The sequence below is a fragment of the Malaya genurostris genome, chromosome 1, assembly GCF_030247185.1.
Source record: "Malaya genurostris strain Urasoe2022 chromosome 1, Malgen_1.1, whole genome shotgun sequence".
Classification (NCBI taxonomy): Eukaryota; Metazoa; Arthropoda; class Insecta; order Diptera; family Culicidae; genus Malaya; species Malaya genurostris.
In genome coordinates this window covers 149466345-149483041 of record NC_080570.1, presented here as the reverse complement: position 1 = coordinate 149483041, position 16697 = coordinate 149466345, and positions in this window count along the sequence as shown.

Genomic DNA, 16697 nt, shown 5'->3' with positions numbered 1-16697 from the left:
AGGCAATACGCAAACAACGATACTGAATTCTTTCCAGTTTAATGAAATGGGTGTTCGCGGCGGATCGGAAGCAGAAGCATCCATATTCCATTACGGACAATATCGTTGTTTGGTACAGCCTGATCAGGTCTCCTGGGTTTGCACCCCACCAAGTTCCGGTTATTGTGCGAAGAAAATTGATTCTCTGCTGGCATTTTTGTTTCAGATATCTAATGTGACATCCCCAGGTGCCTTTGGAGTCGAACCAGACCCCGAGATATTTAAATGTGAAGGCCTGAGCTATGGTTTCACCCCCTAGTTGAAGCTGTAATTGTGCTGGTTCTCGCTTTCTTGAAAATACGACCAGCTCAGTTTTCTCCGTAGAGAACTCGATACCCATTTGAAGAGCCCATGTCGACAAGTTGTCGAGGGTATCTTGTAATGGTCCTTGGAGATCGGTAGCTTTGGGTCCTATAATGGACACAACGCTGTCGTCGGCAAGTTGTCTTAGCGTGCAAGATGTGTTGATACATTCATCAATGTTGTTTACGTAAAAGTTGTATAAAAGGGGGCTTAAGCATGAGCCCTGAGGAAGACCCATGTAACTGAATCGTATTGTCGACAAATCACCATGTGCAAAATACATGTGTTTCTCGGACAATAGATTATGTAAAAAGGTGTTCAAAACCGGCGAAAGACCATGCTGGTGCAGCTTCTTAGATAGGATATTTATAGAAACTGAATCAAAAGCCCCCTTGATGTCTAGAAATACTGATGCCATCTGTTCTTTACGAGCAAATGCCATTTGAATTTCGGTTGAGAGCAACGCAAGACAATCGTTCGTTCCTTTACCCCTGCGGAAGCCGAATTGTGTATCTGAAAGTAAACCATTAGTCTCGACCCAATTGTCTAGACGGAAGAGAATCATTCTTGAAAATTTATGTCTGCTGTATGTGAGATGCACGCAATTTCAGTGCGATCCAACCTGCTTTCATCAAATAAATAAAGATTCCAAAAAATAATTGAATTTGGATGGGGTTGGGGACGCAGTTTATTCCTTCAATTCGACCGGTTGTGCAGTGCACGAGGTGCACATGAGGACGAGACGCCACTGACTTGAGCTAAGATTGGTAGTGTAGCAGTGAAACAATCAATCTAGGAGCTGTTCGTTTTGGTTTAGTGTTCGTCAACAGTTCCCATAGAGAGCTGTACCAAGTACAGGGTGCTGCATCTTTTATGTCGATATGTAAACATCGAATAACTTCGAAAAAAAAACAACCGATTTCTATAAGCGATACATTTTAATTATTTAGTTTGGTTCCTTAAGATATTTTGGACTAGTTTTTGAAATACAATATCAATTAACTTTTATTAACAATTCGAAATGACCCCTTTTTTCTGCAATTGCCATTACCTTTTTGAGCAGACCGGGTGTTAAAGCGTCGATTTCGGCACGAATATTTGCCATAAGTTCGTCAATAGTTTGGCGTAAACCTCGCTTTTCAGATAATCCCACAAAAAGAAGTCCAGGGGAGTTAAATCATGCGACTATCTATATTTTCTCCGATATGCACGTTGAGTTAACACAATGGAACGACTGTTTTCGATGTAAAGTGTCACTATTTCATCGCGTTGTTTCGGTGTGAACTGATCCATGTTAAAATTGTACAATGAGGTCTTTTTTATGCGGTTTATGTTTATGCGAGTTATGCCATTCGATTCAGCTCGACGAACTGAGCAAATGTATGTGTGTGACAAATATTGTCACTTACTTTTCTCGGAGATGGCTCAACCGATTTTCACAAACTTCAAATGAAAGGTCTCATAGCCCCATACAAAGTTCCTGAATTTCATTTCGATCCGACTTCCGGTTCCGGAGCTACAGGGTGATATGCACCATAAATGTGAAAATAATGTCAACCTTTTTACTCGGAGATGGCTGAATCGATTTTCACAAACTTAGATTCAAATGGAAGGTCTCATGGTCCCAGGCATAGTTCCTAAATGTCATTTGAATCCGACTTCCGGTTCCGGAATTACAGGGTGATATGCACCAAAAATGGGAAAATAACGTCACTCACTTTTCTCAGAGATTTTCACAAACTTAGATTCAAATGAAAGGTCTTGTGGTCCCATACAAAATTCCTGAATATTATTTGGATCCGACTTCCGGCTCCGAAATTATGGGGTAAAATAAGCAAAAAATTATGAAAATAAGTGCACAAACTTTTCTCAGAGATGGCTGAACCGATTTTCACTAACTTAGGTTCAAATGAAAGGTCCTGTGGTCCCATACGTACTTCCTGAATTTCATGCGGATCCGTTTTTAAGAAAAAATATGCAAATATTGTAAAGTTGAAGTTTTGTGTTTGAAAAAGGCAATTGTATAATTGTCGTTTTATTTTATTTTTCGGACGGCGGAAACATTTTCACACAACATATCCGAAAATTGGTGAGGTATGTTTTTTTTTGTTTTAGAGTTTTAATTTTTGAAAATTTCTAGTTCTCGTTGTTTCCGTGTTTTTTATTCGATTTCTTCAGAAAAGATGTTATTGATGAATGTATAACTTTTGAACCATTCGATCGATTCCGCTAATTTTTAGATATGTTATGTAAAAATGTTTAAGCTTTTCAATAAAAATATAAAATAACATAGTAATAACATGAAATGTTCTACGGAAAAGTTGGTTTCAGAAGAGTTGTTGAACTAATCAACTACCAGTAAAAAGTTATGATTGTTTTTTCATCAAAAACTAGTCAAGCTTCAAATATGAATATTCATTAGATGCCAGATCGAAAAAAATGTATCCTATGTGGTTCCTGAAAGTTTACCTAAAAAATTTAAGAGAAAATTGGAAGGGTGTTATTTTTTAACTTATTAAACTAGTTTTAAAAATACCTTTAAAAAACTCGAAAATATTGCATAACTCTTAAACGCCTTAACGTATCAACATACTTTCTTAAGCAAAATAATAGTATTAAATTAGTTCTACAAGTGTTCCATACATTCTCCTTCCGAGAAATGAGACACACAAAAACTACAGCCGAAAATAGATTTGTTGTAAGTCAAAGCACTTTCTGAAACCCAAGAAAATCTTTAGTTTGTTAAAATGAAGTGTGCAAAATAATTATATTACACAGTATCTCTAATTCTCAGTTGCTCAAACTCAATTGAAGTAGTTATTTTGGTAATAAATTAATTAAAATTGTTCTGCAATCTATTTTCGGCAGTAGTTTTCGTGTGTCTCATTTCTCGAAAGGACAATGTATGTAAATTTGTAAATGTAAATGTAAATTTAATACTATTATTTTGCTTACGAAAGTATGTTGATACGTTAAGGCGTTTAAGAGTTATGTAATGTTTTTGAGTTTTTTGAATGTATTTTTAAAACTAATTTAAATAAGTTAAAAAAATAACACCCTTCCAATTTTCTCTTAAATTTTCACTTATATTATGACCTTTCAGGAACCGCATAGGATACATTTTTATCGATCTGGCATCTAATGAATATTGATATTTGAAGCTTGACTAGTTTTCGATGAAAAAACAATCATAACTTTTTACTGGTAGCTCATATAAAAAAGCTTGGTTGAACAAAATTGTGCGCAATGATTAGTTCAACAACTCTTCTGAAACCAACTTTTCCGTAGAACATTTCACAAAACAGTTAGAACAAAAAAAGTCATTTTTTAGGAGCCACCCTACTTTTACTCGGGAAAATTGATGTAACTCGATCAAATGAAAAGCTAGAGAGGTACTTTTTTCAGCAAAGTTGCTCAAAATAAAATTTCTCACAACTTTATTTTACAACAAAATCATTTTTGAGTTCAATTAAGAAAGTTAGATTTCAGATTTCAATCTAAATGAGGACCACCCTAGTAACTTTTTTCATCAAAAGGAGCGCCATTTGATTACAAACAACTTTTGTGAAGATACCAACTACAAAAAACTAATATTTAATAGTGGAAATATTTTTGTCACGCTAATTTCCCGTTTCGGACCACTGTGCATTGGTCGCAAACCATGAAAACCGTTAAAAGGGTAAACAAATGACGTTCTAAAACACAAAACTTCCACTTTGTAATATTCACATATTTTTCCCAAAACCGGCCGATATTTCTTGATAAAATAGCCACAAATTAGCGAAGTCGGTCGAGTGGTTCTAAAGTTATAAATTAATTAAAAACCTTTTTTTTTAAAGAAGATTAGAAAAAACACGGAAACAACGAAAACATGAAATTTCCAAAAAACTATAACTCAAAAACAAACAAAAAATAGCATACATCGACTATTTTTGGATATGTTATGTAAAAATGTTTCAGCTCTTAAAAAAAAATATAACATTGGTCGCAAACCATGAAAACCGTTAAAAAGTTATACAATTGACTTTTTCAAACACAAAACTTCAACTTTACAATATTCGCAACTTTTTCCTAAAAAAAAAAACCAAAGACATTTATTGAAAACATATCCGAAAAAATCGGCCGAGTCGTTCAAACGTTGGTGAAAAAAGTATGCAGCGAGGCAATTGTAAACAAGCAGATTAGAACCGCTTAAAACATTTGAAATGGAATCTCTGCTTGCAGCATCACTACTTTTTACCTGAAACAAGATGAGACAACTGGACAGAGGTGCCAGATAAACCCAAGTAGCAAACATGGTTCTTGTGTTGTATTTCTTAAATCTTCTCGCAACGATTGTGAAATTGGAAAAGCGCACTTTGTTTGTATAATGTGCAACAAGTTTCTTGTTTGATATGTTTCACTTCAGTAATATTTGTTAAGAGAAAGCCGGAAATGAAACTGTTCAAATGAACATAGTATACAGTCAGTTAACAAAACCGAGATAGAACATAATCCTTACAGGTTTTTGAGTTGGTTTCACAAGCAGTAATACGAATGATTTTTACATTTGTTACAAAAACACGTGAAATCTCTCGTCTAACATATCGAACAAAAATAACCGTTCTGTAACAATCGTGAAACATGCCAATTTTAACATGTTTTAATTGCTCCTTGGGAAAAAGTTCACATATTTTCAAGCAGAGTTGAAAAAGTCTGTAAACTGGAAGAAAAAGTCTGCGGACTCAAGTTATCTACAAAGAATGGAGCACGAAAAAAAGTTCTTGCTGGGTTCATAGGCAGTGTTGCTTTGGATAAGGGTAATTGAAGATATGTTGAATAAAATATGTACTTTAAATTCGTCATAAGATAATTTATAGTAATTTTGTTATAGTTCCTATTACTATATACTTCAAGTAACACCCTGTATATATTGCTTACACCTGATTTTTTAAACCCGACATTTCCCGGAAACTTTGATATTCGTGATAGCATGCGCGTGAAGAACGAAGTAACCTCCAAGGACAGTACTCCCTAGCAGCTTCTGAATCGTCGTCAGAATGAAGACACCGAACCGAAGTTTGCCTTTAATTTGGACTCATATTCAGTCACATACACTCCCGGCCCTCCTCCGAGAGACTCCCTCAGCTTTTCATCCGGGAATTTATTCCGCCCTTGCCGCCAGTGCAAAAAGAAAACTTTTGACGAACGAAAAGAATTCGTCATGTCACCAACTCGTCCTCGTCGTCTTCTGTGTGTGTGTTCTTTTTTCCTCTGACGGGTAAGGCAAATTCCACATTTCGGTTAAAAATTCTATCCGGAGGTTACTCCGGGAGGGGACTTCAACATTCCGAAACAGAGTGGAAATGTCACTTTACCACTAGCGGCGACCGCGAACATCGCTGTATGACTCGTCGTGGAGACTGTTGTGGGACCGGGAAGGCGGGGGAGAGAGTTTCTTAATGAAAAGAATGAGCTTCTTCTTCTTTCATCGGTTGCCGTGATGCGGGCCAGAAAGAATCCGCGGTGACTTCTGCGGCCAGCGGTGGAGGTAATTAGTGATGCAAAAATATTCACCACAACGACGCACTGCTGGAATTCACCGTGAATATTAATCAATTATTTGGTCGGGACGCATTTCTTTTGCAGTATCAAGACTGGGGTGAGTATTCCTCTGCGTGAAAGGCGATTTTCAAAAATGTTTCCGAATACTTTCTAGACAATGTTTTCATAATTATTCCCATCATTTTTTTTGTGCTACTACAGACTCAAAATACCTGACGAGTAAATTTTTCCATTTCTTTTAGAAAAGTTTCGACGGAGCATGAAACAAACCTACTACAAATTACCAACGTGCATTCAAGGAACAACCTCCACAATCGATTGTCAATTTCGGTGTACTTTCCAACGCCGGGTACTGATCTAGTAATTTAAATTTATCGATTTTCTATTTAGAAAATCTAACTACGTAGAGCCGAACGAAAATATGGGTAGGGCAAACCACCAACAATTTAAAGGATATATAATTAAAAACCCACCTCCCAGCGGCAGTCCCGTTGGTTGGTACGTTGGTTGACACTCATCCAGGGTTGAGCGGAAAACGGATATTCTTGATGCGAAGAAAATCGGGAACAAAAGAAACCCAGCGACCGAAACGGATTTCCTTTCTTTCTGGTCCGGTGACAAATTTTTACTCTTTGGCCGGATTAAGCTTGAAAAGGATTGCAGATTGGATCCCCGCGGGCGGCAGATGGTGCCCTTTTACAGCCAGAAAGAACCAAAAAAAATCCAACTTGTTTGTCATAAATTTACCCCCGTTAATGACGAGCGATACTGGAAGTATATAGCTAAGCAGGATAAAAAAAATCGGATCTATGGAATAAATTATTACATTATTTACCCGATAAACAACGCTATTTTATGATTTTCATTGATCACCCCGGTCCGTCCCGGGTTCCTAACTGCATTTGCACTGGAGAAAATGGGTAACAAAATACTAAAATTAAAACAGACAATCCCATAAAGAAAAAGGCAAACCATTAAACTAATCCTCGGGATCCACGCGAACACGGACACCGATACCGAAGGGGGTGAGGGTGGACAATTGGGCCAAATGCCTTAAATGAGTAGAAATGTCGAACGAAAAAAAAATCCCAACCGTACCTGATTAGTATGCAAATCAAATGCCTCAATCACTTGCGAACTACCAAACCGACTGAACAAAAAAAAACACACTCCTTCAAAAAAAGGACCGAAAAAGAATCCAAAAAGATTCCATTCCTTGATTTTAATTAGTCAAATTAAAGCTTTAACAACCATAAACAAAGCAATAAAATTTGAAGGAAGGATAAAAAAACTTTGATGATGGCTCACATCAAGCGTAAAGGGAGAAAAAAAAAGTTTCCCTTCCGTTGGACGACGTGGATTCCGTAGGTTGGTACAAGACTAAACATTCCATCGGAGTTCCAAGTTCCAAGTCTCGAACCCTTTCCCTTTCTCTTTTCCGCCTCGTTCCGTTCGATGAAACCAAACCAATTTTCCGACATGAGCAGTGTGTTTGGTTACAAGGTAAGCCGGAACGAGGAGGCTGACAAGGAGCGCGTAAGTAGCGAAAGCCATTCGGTGCACCCTTTTTGCACGGATAATTCCCGGTCGGGATGTGAGACGGTGCGGAGAAAAAATGTTACAAATAAAAATAAACAGATTCTTTTCCGACGGTTTAGGCTATTCTAAGCGGAAAGGATATTCGGGTCGTTTCCCGGGGGGGTTGGACGGAGTGGCAGAGAAATATGTTCAATTTCACAATCCTTCCTATGATCCATCCTCTGAGAGCCCACGAACGGGTTAAATTGGATCATTTGGTTTTTACGCTGTCGAATCCATTCTGCCTGGATGAAGTTGGATTATTGAAGGAGATGAAAAAAATCTCGGCTTCGGAATTGTTTAATTACTTTGTAGTCCCTGAAGGGAACGAGGTTAGGTATTGCTTCTAAGAGTAAACTCTTGACGCTTGATGCAAAACCCGTATTCAAAAAAAACTAGTTAGTTACAGTTTAAGAAAAAAATCGTTAGGAAATTAAAAGCGAATTCCGTCCTTTTCGTGTTCGTACGACAGTTTTGATAAACTCAGCAACCTGTCAAATTCCTTTGTTTAACTTGTCGTTTATAATCACGTCAGTTCCTTTAGGAATAAAGAATTCGATCCCACGAGAACAAATTGATAGAATTTTCCGTTGAAATAAGCGAATATACGGCAAAATAATCAGTCAAAAAATTCTGTTTGCAATATTTGTGCTCTCGTTCCCTCCGCCTTTTAGAATGTAGACATGCAATGACGAATATTTAAATATTTTTTCTCGTGATCGTCGTTAACATTGATTTTCTCCGCAGATTTGCCACCGAGTTAGAGTGCATTTATTTTTGTTGATATTCACATCATATATTAGAAGCTTCACATCCAAAAAGAAGCCTTGATTACCATTGAAACATTCATCAATTCGATCCTTTTTAAAACTAAAGAATCAACCCAAATAGCTGTTCTCCTGTTGTTTTTTTTCTCCTTTCAAAATAAGAAGCATACTACGTTTATTCGTATTCACGTAAATTGAGTAATGTTTCTGATACTATCCAACTGCCTTGTATTAAGACTTGAAAAAAAACTAATCCTTTCATCAACATTTTCCGGTCAATCATGTCAATCGGTCATATATAATTCAAACTGAGGCGTCACAAACGACTAGCCATCGTGAGCGCCAACGAAGGAAGGGCATCCCAGTTTTTTACCGACTGTCACTGTCGAACGCAGCATAGATCAAGCTGCTCGCAACAAAAAAGTGAACCAAGCCTCGTTCAGAATGGCAATTAGTAAAAAGTTTGTATGCAAAAACCGGAAAAAATATTCGGTTTCAATGATTTGTTTTTTTAATCTTGCTAAGACGTAGAGCCGTCTTGAGCTAGTATTAAATCTGTGATCACTATCTAACGGGGAAAACAGATTGGAAAAATGATATGCGAATGCAACTACGTAATGAAAACCGCGAAAGTGTTACCTCGGAGACGGGGCTCGAACCCGTAGCTAGTTCCTAACCGTGGGGAGATTATTTTGCCAATTATACTACCCTGCATATGAAAACACACGAAGACAACCCGATTGACTAGAAAAACCAAGCATGCTTCGCTATACTTGGCCACCACAGCATTCAATTGCAGCCCTATCTCTATGGAAGTTTCGTATTTCTTTCAGTTATCATACGTTTTCAACGTTTTACATTTAACAAACAGTTTATTTTTTTCAAACAATTTTGCTCATTATTTTACGACAAAATGTTTACCTACCTGGGAGAAAAAGAAAATACCAAATAATTTGGTATTTTCTTCTTCTCCAATGTTATTCCTTTCCTTTGAGGATCGGCATATTCAATAAATAGAAAATACATGGTGGTTTGATCACCTATAAATGTCTTATTTATGTCGTTTATTTATACCCGGCTTTAACCTAACTTTGGTCGTCCGCCAGGTATGCATCCAAAAGTGAGGGGGAGGAGGATAGAAATAGTGTGGAGAGGGGGAGGGATGGTATTTGTAAGTTATAATTTGATATCTTACAATTAATCCTTATTATAAATGTTTGATCACCCATTTGAGATAACGTATCAAACTCGAAATTTAAAGTAAATGAGATTATTTTTTCTAGGTAAATAGTAATAACACTATTGAAAAATCATTGAATTTTTCTTTATGTTATCTTAAAGTAAAACATTTCAAAAATATTCTGTGGAATTTTCAAGTCTATCGGAACAAAACTCAGCAAGTTATGGAGCTTTATCTTTGCTTATCTCGTACTGCAAAGAAGTAAGAGCTCGGCGCACAGGCCCAAGATTTCTGCTTCGATCGACTTAAAAACTTGACAAAAATTTTTGAAATCAAGTTTCTTTGCGTTTCGCCTTCGGCTCGTCAGTGCTTAAAGCAGTTCAAGTAGAACTGCCATCTCCGCCTAGCAGTCCAACTTGAACCGCTAAGCAAAAGAGTCACATAAGTAGTGTGGACTTTGCGTCTGCTTAGCGGTTCAAGTTGTACTGCTAGGCGGAGATGGCAGTTCTACTTGAACTGCTTTAAGCACTGACGAGCCGAAGGCGAAACGCAAAGAAACTTGAAACAAAATATGTGCTTTTTTGCACAAAACAAAAAAACCCCTAAATGTTCATTTTTGAAATGTTTCATAATGACAAAACACAAAAGAAAAAATATGATTTTTTAAAAATGTTAGACCCTACGGGCTCCCTGGAGTAATAAATTGTTTCCTTCGATTTTATAGACAAAAAACTTTAAACGCGGTTTTCTCGAATGCAGGTTTTGAAAGTCCGTGTTCTTCGTCATTCAAAAACTACTACACTATTTTTTTTGAAATTTTGCACACACTTTCTAGATGTGAAATACCAGACCACAACGTTTTCCTTTTCGTTGTTTGTTACTTCGAGAAGGTTTTACAGCTACAAAATGGCGAATTTTTTCGTGAAAAATCGTAGTGTTGATTTTAAACAATCACCAAAAATTCAAGAAAAAAAATGAAAAATTATTCAGAAACGTTGGGGTATAGAAAAAAATTATCTACTCTATCTGTGCTGCTTTGGTTTGTTGATTTATGATTAGCCTGCGCTGAGATACAGTGGACACCGCAAATCATGATTTTTTAGAAGCGTCCTCAAAAATGCCTCTTCACCGACTCATTTCTTAATATTTTTCCACGAAAAAATTACAAAATGTTATTAAAATGATGGTTTTTATTATACAAAATATTTGAATTTATTTTGTTGAACGATAGCTCTGAAAACAATCGCAAAAATGATTATTGTTTCATCATTCAGTTCTTACCAACAACCCCCCACACCCCCCCCCCCCCCTTAAACAGTAACACATAAAGTTAACAAAAAAGTAACGCATGTAACGCTTCTTAATACCTTAAACGCACAGAAAAATAACGCATGTAACGCTTCGTAACATCCAAAACTCACAAAAAAGTAACGCATGTAACGCTTTGTAACGCCTAAAACACACCCGAAGTAACTTTCCGTAACATCTATAACTCACAAGTAAGGCATCTAACGCCTCGTAAAAGTTACACCAAAATAACACATGTAACATTTCATAAAATTTATAACTCACAAAGCAGTAACGTATGTAACACTTCGTAACGCCTAAAATTAACAAGAAAAGTAACGCATATAACGCTTCATAGTACCATTAATTCACAAATAAGTTACGCTTCGTAACTCTTTAAATTTATACAAAAGTAACGCTTCGTAACATACATAACTCACAAAAAAGTAACGCAACGTACTGAGCTCTCAAAAAAGTAACGCATGTAACGATTCGTAACACCTCTAACTTTAAAAAATGCAACGTATATAACGTTTCGCAACAATTAAAATTTACCTAAAAATAACGCATGTATCGCTTCGTAACATTTATAACACACAAAAAAGTAAAGCATATAACGTTTCGTAACACTTAAAACTCACTAAAAAGTATCACATATAACGCTTTGTAACACGTATAACACATTAAAAAGTAACGCATGTTACGCTTCGTTGTACCCTAAAACGTAACGTATGTAACACTTCGTAACACTTATAAGTCACAAAAACTTAACGTATATTACGCTTCTTAACGCCTATAATTAGCAAGAAAAATAACGCTTCGTAACACTTATAACTCACAATAAAGTAACGTATATAACGCTTAGTAACACCTCCAGCATTGAAAAAAGTAACGCTTCGTAACACCTAAAATTAACAATAAAAATAACACATGTAACGCTTCGTAACACTTATAACTCACAAAAAAGTAACGTATGTAACGCTTCATAACATCTAAAACTCTCAAAAAAGTAACGCTTCGTAACACCTCTAGGATTTAAAAAAGTAACGCATATAACGCTTAGTAACACCTAAAATTAACACAAAAGTGACGCATGTAACGCTTCGTAACACCTACAACTCACAAAACAGTAACGCATGTAACGCTTCTTACCGCCTCAATTCATAAAGAAAATAGCGCATGTCACGCTTAGTAACACTTATAACTCACGAAAAAGTAACACGTAACGCTTTGTAACACCTCTAACATTAAGAAAAAGTAACACATCTAACGCTTCGTAACACCTAAAATTAACAACGAAAATAACGCATGTAACGCTTCGTAACACTTATAACTCACGAAAAAGTAACGCATGTAACGTTCCGTAACACATAAAATGAACAAGAAAAATAACGCAAGTAACGCTTCGTAACACTTATAACTCACAAAACAGTAACGTATGTAACGCTTCGTAAAATCTAAAACACTCCATAAAGTAACGTATGTAACGCTTTGTAACACCACTAGGATTTGAAAAAGTAACGCATGTGACGCTTCGTAACACTTATAACTCACAAAAAAGTGACGTAACACTCAAAACTCACAAAAAAGTTACGTATGTAACGCTTTGTAACACCTCTAATAGTTAAAAAGTAACGCATGTAACGCTTCGTAGCACTTATAACTTACGAAAAAGTAACCCACGTAACGCTTTGTAACACTTCTAGCATTAGAAAAAAGTAACACATGTAACGCTTCGTAACATCTAAAATTGACAAGGAAAATAACTCATGTAACGCTTCGTAACACTTATAACTCACAAAAAGTGACGTATGTAATGCTTCGTAACACCCAAAACTCACAAAAAAGTAACGCTTTGTAACACCTCTAACAGTTAAAAAGTGACGCATGTAACGCTTCGTAACACCTAAAATTAACAAGGAAAATAACGCATGTAACGCTTCGTAACACTAAAAACTCACAAAAAAGTAACGTATATAACGCTTCATAACATCTAAAACTCTCAAAAAAGTAACGTATGTAACGCTTTGTAACACCCCTAGGAATAAACAAAGTAATGCATGTAACTCTTCGTAACACTTAGAACTCACAAAAAAGTAACGCTTCGTAACGCCTATTATTAACAAGAAAAGTAACTTGGTCTAAGAAATGTTGCCCAATATGTGACGTAAGCGCTGAAGCACGGTTTCGTGAACAACCCGAATCAATCTGAATAAATTGATGTTAAAAATGAACTAAAATTAGTGTCAGAAATTGTCTTCATAAAATAACCTAATATGTTTTAAGGCTAGGTTCCTCCAAGAAACCTGTTTTTTTTTTCATATTTCGCTCATTGTTTATACAATGTTTCGAAATTTTACTAAAAGTTTTTATATTAGGCAGATAAAAGTTCATATATTAGGCTTCATAAAAGTGTTTTATTCTTTTTTATTTTTACATTTTTCTGACTGAAAACTGCTAAAAATGGCAGCGCTTGGTATGTCATACCTCTACTTGTTCATCGAATATCTCGACTTTGTAGGCTTGTATCTTAAATCTACCGTGACAAAGTCTAGATAATTTAGTTTAGATACGATTAGTACATAAAAAACGATGTCGTCGATAAAAATTAAGTCTTATATTTTTCCGTGAAAGACTGTCAGTTTCAATGCGTCCACCATTTATTTTATTCGCTTTAATTTTCTGGTAATGTTCGGGAAAAGAAGAGATGAGGAACCAACAAAAATATTTTTCTGAATTTGATTGGTTAAACTTTGGTACAAATAATCGATTGTTGTTTTTTTGTATACTGTCCTTTGTATTTTTCGATCAACAGAAACGATGGTTGAAATAACAAAATTTTTGGTTGAAAAAAAGATGCTTTCACTTAGTCAAGACACACACCTTTCAATTTCAATAAAGATTTTAGTTACAACAACCGACCTTGTTTTTGATTTAACAGTTATGTGAGTTGAAAAACAAATCAGTTTTAGTTGTTTTAGATATTACAATTAGTTATTTCAACTTAAGCAAAACTATTGATTTTGAATGCCAATAAAATTTTCCTTATTGATATACCTTCTGATTTTTTAAATGAAAATTCAGTATGTTAAGATATATAAAAAAATATGTAATGTTTAATATAAATAACATTTATCATCACATTAATATTCTGACAACTAGTGTTATAAACATTTAGGGGCTTTTGGTTTGTACGTAAAGTACATATTTAGTTTCGATTTCTTCGCGTTTCGCCTTCGGCTCATCAGTGCTTGAAGCAGTTCAAATTGAACCGCCATCTCCGCCTAACAGTTCAATTTGAACCGCTAAGCAGATGCAAAGTCCACACTATTTATGTGACCCTTTAAGCACTGATGAGCCGAAGGCGAAACGCGAAGAAATCGAAACTAAATATGTACTTTACGTACAAACCAAAAACCCCTAAATGTTCAAATTCTGCGGCGGCCAGTAGTCAGTCGTCACTCGTTTTCGTCCGAGACGTCAGATAGGATGTGGCACCTAGTGTTATATTCTTAAAGGGTCACATAAATAGTGTGGACTTTGCGTCTGCTTAGCGGTTCAAATTGAACTGTTAGGCGGAGATGGCGATTCAATTTGAACTGCTTTAAGCACTGATGAGCCGAAGGCGAAACGCGAAGAAAACTAGTGTTATTATAAACATTAATTTACTATCATTCAAAAGTTACTCTTCACGTGTTTTACAAACGTATAATAAGCGAATTTCGTTTGTATGAAAATGTTTAAGAAACGCGTTTGAATTTCAACTAAAGTAATGGTTGATTTTCCATTGCGATTTTTGTTTTGCTTTGTGTTGTTTTTGACATTAGCGGCATTAAAAACAACATATTTTTCAACTACTTCAATATGTGCAAATCAAATAGCAAATTGGCTGCATCAACTAATTATTAGTTAAAACAACAACTGCAAAAATAAAAAATTGCGAGATCGTAATTTTTTTTATTGGAGGGTTTTCCGTGTAGAAGGCTTTCGAATTAGGAAGTATTTGTTCAAGCTTTTGCTGGTAGTTACTGCTCTGAAGCTCAGTTGTTATTTCCAGGATTATCCTAGTTTTAAAGTGTTCTAAGTGATCTGATTCCGGATACCAGTTTGTCGGATCAGTTTCTTAGTGCCCTTGTCAATTTTAAGTAGGATATCCAATGTATGTCGTGTATACTAGAGATGGGCAATCAAAAGTACTAGTTCGTCTGGAAAAATGCGTAAAAGACAGTTCTTTTTTTTCGAGAGGGATAGTACTTCAAGTAAAAGTGGTCGTAGTTTTCAAGAATGCAGTAGAAGTTAATAAGTTGGTCGGCGATTTGGTGCCCTAGGACCCAGTCGGTGAACGCTGATGAAGGAACTGTATGAATTTAGTGCGGTTGGGTTTGTTTAACTGTATTTTTGCACCATGTTTGGATCTAAGTATCTATTGTTAATAAGCTCAAAATTTGATTTCATTTGCCGAAGGAAGAATGCAGCAATACTTGAAATCAATGTTGATTGTTGTTGCGCTAGATTGCCGAGGCTATAATCAGAATAATGTTAAATGTTTAAAGTTGTGTTAAATGTGCAAGCTTCTTCATACTTTCATTTTTTTGGAAAATTTTCACACCCATTTCGCACCAGATCGTTTTGGTGTCACATCAAACCTGCCAATCCCCGTTCCAATCAAATCGAAAGCCGAAATGTGTCATCATCAAATATTTATGTTTTTCAATGGACTCTGCCAAACACGCGCCTCCTTTGCCCTGCCGGCTTACTATGATGGGAACAGGATTTTTCACAACATCCTGCGATCGACAACGTACAGTGATAGCACTATGAGTCTAGTCAATGACAACGGTGAAATCCTTCCCTCTCTTTTTCCTGGAAAAAAAGGGGTTCGAAATTCGTACGAAATCGATTCCCACACATGCGATTTTGTATCGCTGCCGATAGTAGAGAAGAGCCGGTTCCGGCGTGCAATGATAAAAACATAAAAACTCGTGCACCCACCGGAAGACCGTCGGAGAACAGTCGGGTGAAGGTTCCGCCGTTCGCATCATACGGGATCAACAGGTTGCCATCGGGAAGTTATGACGGCAATTTAATGATTTAAAAACGATTACTGGCAGCATGTAGAACGGTGTCGTTCGTATGTGAGCGAAGTGGCATCGTAAACGGGCGTACCTTTTATTGGCCTCTCGGTGCCATACGACGATACATCGATGGCATGTCAAGTGGGACGGATGGTTTGTCAGTCAGAGCCGGTTGAGTGGCTGCAATTGAGGTTATGTTCATGTTTATTGACTACGCGGTAATCGTTGAATGTGATAAATATTGCACATAAACATCACATCAAATCGTGTAACAAGTCACATTACAGAACGTTGCGTCCTTTATCGCTATACATTTAAACAAGTAACAAGAAAATTAGGGAGCAACGGTTTTCTATCAACCAGCAAATCTTCTCATTCATTCGAAATGAAGCGAACCTCGCAACCTCTCTCGGAGTCAGAGTCTATTAAGCAGTAAGCAGCAGCATATCTACCAACCCAAATCGGATGAAACAACCAGGATCCGGGACCTTCGAATAGATCAAAGCGCTTTCGCCGCCCTTGGACCGTCCCAGCAGTTTTACAAGTACTTCTTTCTTGTTACGCTGTTTGCTCTCGCACGCTGATTAGTGCGGAACTCAATTACGAGCACCTTCTCATTAGCGGTTCCGTAGAATAGACCACCACCCCCTCCCCCACCGCTTAAACCTCTGGCCGGAAGTTGATACTACAAGTCTCCGGACCGTACGACGAGTAGGACATTCGAGAAGCCGCCAAACAGCAGGACTATTAAAATATTTAATAACAATTCATTAACGCCATTTATCGTTCGTTCGTTTCACCGGAAGGCCGACGGGAAGGTGGAGGGTGGCAGCGAAGTGTCTTGTTTCCGAAAGGTGTTCTAGTCGACGCAAAGAGGTGAAGAAAGTGCTCCGACAGGAGGACACTTCAAAAGACTTGCCCGGG